Source organism: Salvelinus sp. IW2-2015, linkage group LG23 (genome assembly GCF_002910315.2).
Source record: "Salvelinus sp. IW2-2015 linkage group LG23, ASM291031v2, whole genome shotgun sequence".
Classification (NCBI taxonomy): domain Eukaryota; kingdom Metazoa; phylum Chordata; class Actinopteri; order Salmoniformes; family Salmonidae; genus Salvelinus; species Salvelinus sp. IW2-2015.
Window position 1 is genome coordinate 46,519,709 of NC_036863.1, and position 7,482 is coordinate 46,527,190.

At 42.4% G+C, this 7,482-nt stretch overlaps 1 pseudogene; it reads right to left on the reverse strand.

The window, feature by feature from the left end:
• Window positions 1-4,173: 4,173 nt before the first annotated feature.
• LOC111950981 (general transcription factor II-I repeat domain-containing protein 2B-like) lies at window positions 4,174-6,355 on the reverse strand (annotated as a pseudogene).
• Between the last annotated feature and the right edge of the window lie 1,127 nt (window positions 6,356-7,482).

The following is a 7,482-nucleotide window of genomic DNA, read 5'->3' on the forward strand; positions in this document are numbered from 1 at the left end:
CAAAAGTGGGCCGCAACTGGGTAATTCAAGGTTTTGCACCTACTGGTGCTACGATGCTCTGAGATACGTACTTTTAATTCGCGCTTTGTTTTACCCACATTTTTACCACAAGGACAAGTTATAAGATAAATAACTGCCTTAGTGGAGCACTTAATATTACCTTTGATTGGGATCGATTTCCCTGTTGTGGGTGTTTGAAGGATCTGCATTTATAAGTGCCATTGCATTGAGCACAGCCATTACACTTGTAATTTCCATCTAGTAGGGCGCAAATAGACGTTCAGGAATATCTTGGTGGCAAATCAGAGTGTACCAATTGGTCTCTGAGATTACGACGAAGGGAAGGTCCGAAAACACATTACGAGACTATCATCGGATTTTAGAATGTGCCAATGTTTGTGAACGATTCCCTTAATTTGTTCAGAGCGCTTTGAATAGCGGTTCAGAAACGCCTCGTCGACGATGGGCATCGATCCACTCCGACACTCAGAGGGTTAGGTTAGGGGACTACAATCGTGGCCAAAAGTTTTGAATGACACAAATATTAATTTTCAAAGTTTGCTGCTTCAGTGTCACCATGGAATACTGAAGTATAATTACAAGCATTTCATAAGTGTCAGACTTTATTGACAATTACATGAAGTTGATGCATATAGTCTATTTGCAGTGTTGACCTTTCTTTTTCAAGACCTCTGCAATCTGCCCTGGCATGCTGTCAATTAACTTCGGGCCACATCCTGACTGATGGCAGCCCATTCTTGCATAATCAATGCTTGGAGTTTGTCAGAATTTGTGGTTTTTGTTTGTCCACCCGCCTCTTGAGGATTGACCACAAGTTCTTCAATGGGATTAAGGTCTGTGGAGTTTCCTGGCCATGACCCAAACTATCAATGTTTTGTTCCCCGAGCCACTTAGTTATCAATTTTTCCTTATGGCAAGGTGCTCCATCATGCTGGAAAAGGCATTGTTCGTCACCAAACTGTTTCTGGATGGTTGGGAGGATGTGTTGGTACCATTCTTTATTCATGGCTGTGTTCTTAGGCAAAATTGTGAGTGAGCCCACTCCCTTGGCTGAGAAGCAACCCCACACATGAATGGGCTCAGGATGCTTTACTGTTGGCATGACACAGGACTGATGGTAGCACTTAACTTGTCTTCTCTGGACAAGCTTTTTTCTAGATGCCCCAAAAGGGCAAATGACTTTACCCCAGTCCTCGGCAGTCCAATCCCTGTACCTTTTGCAGAATATCAGTCTGTCCCTGATGTTTTTCCTGGAGGGCCATCCTCAAAGTCTTCGCCTCACTGTGCGTGCAGATGCACTCACACCTGCCTGTTGCCATTCCTGAGCAAGCTCTGTACTGGTGGTGCCCGATCCCGCAGCTGAATCAACTTTAGGAGACGGTCCTGGCGCTTGCTGGACTTTCTTGAGCGCCCTGAAGCCACCTTCACAACAATTGAACCGCTCTCCTTGAAGTTCTTGATGATCCGATAAATGGTTAATGTAGGTGCAATCTTACTGGCAGCAATATCCTTGCTTGTGAAGCCCTTTTTGTGCAAAGCAATGATGACGGCACGTGTTCCTTTCAGGTAACCATGGTTGACGGAGGAAGAACAATGACTCCAAGCACTACCCTCATTTTGAAGCTTCCAGTCTGTTATTCGAACTCAATCCTCGTCAACACTCACACATGTTTTACAAGAGAATCACTGACAATGTCAGCTAATGTTTTTTGGGGATTCAGTTAATTTGCAATTAAATGCAATTCATCTGATCACTCTTCATAACATTCTGGAGTATATGCAAATTGCCATCACTCAAACTGAGGCAGCAGACTTTGAAAATGTGTATTTGTCATTCTCAAAACTTTTGGCCACGACTGTACACTCAACATCCGATAGAGTCAAGCTAGCACAGATCACCGTACATATAACCATCCCTTCAAAATGCTAAAATGTAACTGACACAAAGAAAAAAACAGGAAAATATAGACAACATATTTTAAAAGGAGAGGTGGGGGGTTATATTCTAAATATTTGTTATCGTTGTAGGTTTAGGGAAAGACATCTGGATCTCCCTAGAGCAGGGGTGTCAAACTCATTTTCACCGAGGCCACATCAGCATAATGGCTGTCCTCAAAGGGCCAGATGTAACTTATAAATGTAATCGAATGTAATGTAAATGTAACTCCTCAATGTTAAATAACTCATTATTTATTATAACTTATTCAAGTGACAATTACAGTTGCATAGAAAAATTATTTTGCTTGTAGCTCTAACATAAATCCTTTTAAATTGTCAGCTTATGAAAACCCACATAACTCCATTAATGAAGGATCAAACTGTCCAAGTGAATAAAGAAAAATAACATAAAACTGAGCTGCAAAGAACATGTATGACACATGTAGCATTTTACAAAAAAAGGCTGCACACAGCCTTGCACCCAACTGATGGTTTGATGACAACAATTTGTCTGCATACACACATAAACCTGCAAACATGAAATAATTACTACAGCAGCTACACATAAATAATATGTAATCAACTAAAAATACCAAAATAAGGTTGACTCAGTTCACAACTATATTGGTCAAGTTTTTCGGTTAGTCTTTGATGAGGAGATGCTGCCTGTCCTTGAACACACCAAGTGGATTCTCTCTACTATCGATTGATCATGTTCTGAAAATGATAAACACAAAACAAAATGCAAGCACAATCATTAAATTGCACACAGTTTAACTGTTCTCTTCTTGGTTGAATTACATTTTATTATATTTTAATTAAGTTTAAAAAAAAATGCTTGCCTGTGTGTTCCTGACCAGATGTCTGACACCGTTTTCCCGTTACCAGTGTGTCAATGTCTGGTTTTAGGTCCTGTGCTGAGGCAATGCGTAGAACAGCATGGAGGTTGTCATCCGTGAGGCGTGATCTGTGCTTGTTTTTGTTCAGATTCATTATGGAAAAAAACTGTTCGCACAGATAGGTGCTCCCAAACATGGACAGAACACGGGCAGCATAGTAAGTCGAAGCTGTGGCATCAAACCAGGAGGCAGCAGACGTAAAGTCCTGGATTGTAGCATCCTGAAACTTTGCTCTCAGGCCACTGTCGCTTTGGAAGCTCAATTAGCCTACCATCTGAAGGTGTTGGGTGCAGTGGCAGACATCGGTGGTGAAAGGATTGGCAAAGATGTCAAAGCCAGACTGTTGTGTCTGAAGTCAGAGAAGCGCCGATCAACTCCACTCAGTCTTTAACCAGCTCAGTTTGGTAGCCAACTATGAAAAAGTCGACCGGGAAAATAGGCTGACTGCTCTGACAAACAGGAAAGTGAACAAGATTGTCCTGTCACTTGCCACATCCATAAGTCCAATTTACGCTGGAAAGCCGTGATCGTGTTGGACATCTGCGTGATGACTTGTTTGCGTCCCTGCAGCTTCTGATTCAGCTGGGCGAGATGGTCGGTTATGTCACACAACACAGCAAAGTCACACATCCACTTTGGATCTGATAGTTCAGACATGAGTTTTCCTTTACTCTGCATAAAAAAGAGCAATGTCTTTCCTGAGCTCGAAAAATCGCTTGAGGACTTTGCTCCTACTCAGCCACCGCACTTCTGTATGGTACAGCACATCCCCGTGTTCCGAGCAGCCATCTCCAGCAAAAACTGCTGAACTGACGGTGATTCAGGCTCATCGCGCGCCCGAATGAAGTTCACTGTTTTCATGACTGTGGTCACAATGTCCTCCATCCCAGCACCTTCCCTCACAAGTTTCTTGATGGATAATGCAATGAAACGTTATCAAAGGCATTTGTTGATGATACATTTTTCTAGAAGAAGTGAGACCAAGTTGAGATGCTGGACCGAGGTGGATAAGGATGATGATGATATAAGGCAGTTTATTTAAAGTTAAAGATATCTAGAATAGCGTGCACGGACCCTTTCATCAAGCTCAAATGGAACTCTCTGAAAGACGCCCAGATAACAGAGTGCATATACATTTTATACAAATAAAGAAAAAGTAGGTTGAGTCTGGAAGTTCTTGTCCTCTGGTTGGTCCTGATGAGTTGGGCGAGGTCCCCTTCAGGCTAGTATCACTGTCTCATTGGCTCTGAGTAGATTTCTTTGTCTTCAGAAATGTTCAGCTAAAACAGGAGATTAGGTGTGTGCGTAGATGTTCCTATTTTGACATTCTGTTTGTGTCTTGTAAAATGTTCAGACTGTTCAGATTCATTATGGAAAAAAACTGTTCGCACAGATAGGTGCTCCCAAACATGGACAGAACACGGGCAGCATGAAGTCGAAGCTGTGGCATCAAACCAGGAGGCAGCAGACGGTAAAAGTCCTGGATTGTAGCATCCTGAAACTTTGCTCTCAGGCCACTGTCGCTTTGAAGCTCAATTAGCTCCATCTGAAGGTGTTGGGGTGCAGTGCAGACATCGGTGGTGAAAGGATTGGCAAAGATGTCAAAGCCAGACTGTTGTGCTCTGAAGTCAGAGAAGCGCCGATCAAACTCAGTCTTTAACCAGCTCAGTTTGGTAGCCAACTATGAAAAAGTCTCGGGAAATGAGGCTGACATGCTCTGACAAACAGGAAAGTGAACAAGATTGTCCTGTCACTTGCCACATCCATAAGTCCAATTTACGCTGGAAAGCCGTGATCGTGTTGGACATCTGCGTGATGACTTGTTTGCGTCCCTGCAGCTTCTGATTCAGCTGGGCGAGATGGTCGGTTATGTCACACAACACAGCAAAGTCACACATCCACTTTGGATCTGATAGTTCAGACATGAGTTTTCCTTTACTCTGCATAAAAAGAGCAATGTCTTTCCTGAGCTCGAAAAATCGCTTGAGGACTTTGCTCCTACTCAGCCACCGCACTTCTGTATGGTACAGCACATCCCCGTGTTCCGAGCCCATCTCCAGCAAAAACTGCTGGAACTGACGGTGATTCAGGCTACGCGCCCGAATGAAGTTCACTGTTTTCATGACTGTGGTCACAATGTCCTCCATCCCCAGCACCTTCCCWCACAAAGTTTCTTGATGGATAATGCAATGAAACGTTATCAAAGGCATTTGTTGATGATACATTTACTAGAAGAGTGAGACCAAGTTGAGATGCTGGACCAGGTGGATAAGGTATGATATAAGGCAGTTTATTAAAGTGTAAAGATATCTGAAATAGCGTGCACGGACCCTTTCATCAAGCTCAAATGGAACTCTCTGAAAGACGCCCAGATAACAGAGTGCATATACATTTTATACAAAGATAGAAAGTAGGTTGAGTCTGGAAGTTCTTGTCCTCTGGTTGGTCCTGATGAGTTGGGCGAGGTCCCCTTCAGGCTAGTATCACTGTCTCATTGGCTCTGAGTAGATTTCTTTGTCTTCAGAAATGTTCAGCTAAAACAGGAGATTAGGTGTGTGCGTAGATGTTCCTATTTTGACATTTCTGTGTGTCTGTAAAATGTTCAGACTGAAGAGGAGATTTTGTGTGTGCGTAGATGTTCCTGTCTTATCAGTGTTTATGAAAGGTTTACGTCAGCCCTCTGTCCTTGGGTATGTGTGTGTCTCAGTTTCTGTGATATGCAGTACCAGGCACCCTTTTCTTATCAGTTTTTATGAAAAGGCCTGTGTCAGCCATCTGTCTCTGGGTGTGTGTGGGTCTCCGTATCTGCTTTTGAGTTTGTGAGAAACCCTGTTTGGAAAGAAGTTAGTTATAACAATGTAATAGCAAATATGCTTGTGTTATAATAAATGATATTTATTACAAATGTGACATTTTTTGCATTTTCCCCTTCATTAGTCCAACCAAGCCCACTTTTCCTCCGCATATTGCCGGTGCACCGTCTGTAGTTAATCCTACCAAGTTTTCCCACTGCAATGCATTTTTACTTACGGACTTCTCTACCGCATCAAAAATGTTCTGATCCTGTCGTGGTCCCACGCATTGCAGCCACATCCAACAGCTCCTCAGTGATAGAGAGGTTCGACTTTACGCCTCTAATAAAAATTGATAACTGCGCTGTGTCTGTGTTATCTGTGCTTTCATCAACAGCTAATGAAAAAGCTGTGTAGCTGCGTGTCTCCTCGGCCAGCTGTGTTGTAAGATTTTCTGCTAGTTCCTTCACTCGGTCGGCGATGGTGTTTCTTGATAAACTGACATTTTTAAAAGTCTGTAACTGGTCGGGACAAACCTGCTCACAGACCTTCAGCATGCACTGCTTCAAAAACGCTCCCTCTGAAAAAGACTTGGAAGCGTGGGCGATTTCTTCAGCCACAATGAAGCTAGCTTTCACCGCGGCCTCGTTTTTGGCTGTGGATTTCATGAACAAACTCTGCTGCGACCGCAGTTTGCCTTGTAATTCTTGGCAATTTGTTGCTTTTCTTGAAGGCTAGCTTTAGCGTACTTAGCTCCGTGTTTGGTGTCAAAATGTCGACGCAGATTGTACTCTTTGACAACCGACACCGCCTCGTAACACAAAAGACATACCGGTCTTTCTCCTTGAAGCCAAACAAGTATTCGCCTTCCCATCTTTCTTGAAACAGTCTTCCGTCTGCATCAACTTTTCTCTTTCTGGACATTTGGGATCATTATTTATATCTCAATTCCACTCGTTGGCAGGACACTGCCGTGCTAGCGTAGTCGAAGCATTGTGGGAATGTAGTTTTTGGTCAAAGCACGCTCTTAATTTATTTTTTGGTATTTATTTTTAGACACTCAAAACTTTTAAGCTCTCGCGGGCCACATAAAATGACCTGGCGGGCCACATATGGCCCGCGGGCCTTGAGTTTGACACATATGGTGTAAGGGGTTCAGATAAAGGTGAGAATTTGAGTGAGATGCAGTTAAGGTTGGTGGGGGGTTAGAGTATAGGTGCCTGCGCAGCTCAATACCCTCCCGCTTTAAAATAAAGTTTCTACTACTGGCATATTTGATACTCAACTTTTTAATCGTATCCTTGAGTTTCTCCCACCACACCCCAATATTAACATGCTTAATAGGATTATTTAATTAAATATTAATACATCTAGCAATTACATTTATATATGTATCTTCTTTAAGCAAGCTAGCATTCAAACCCCTCTCCACACCAAAATGTATTTGAAATGACACTACTGCTGTAAAGTTATGACATCCTCTGAACATGCTGTACCACTTCTTCCTTAGCTGGACATCAATTCTGCTTTGTTTTAATTCATTTATAACCACCTGCCTTCTCAAACACTCTTCTGTTTGGATTTTCAGCCCTCCATATATATCTACTAGATCTTCCTCATTAATAAGTTTCCATAAAGCATTTCTAGAAGAATCATATCTGAAACTATCACGAGAGACATCCATTCTACTACACTTCACATTAAAGTCTCCTACCAGTATACAGTTTTCTGAGCACTGTGTTTTTAGGTTGTGAAACATATCTCTCCTTTCAGATCCAATGTTTGAAGCATAAACATTAGTTAAACGAAAAGTGACATTTTGAACTTCAAAA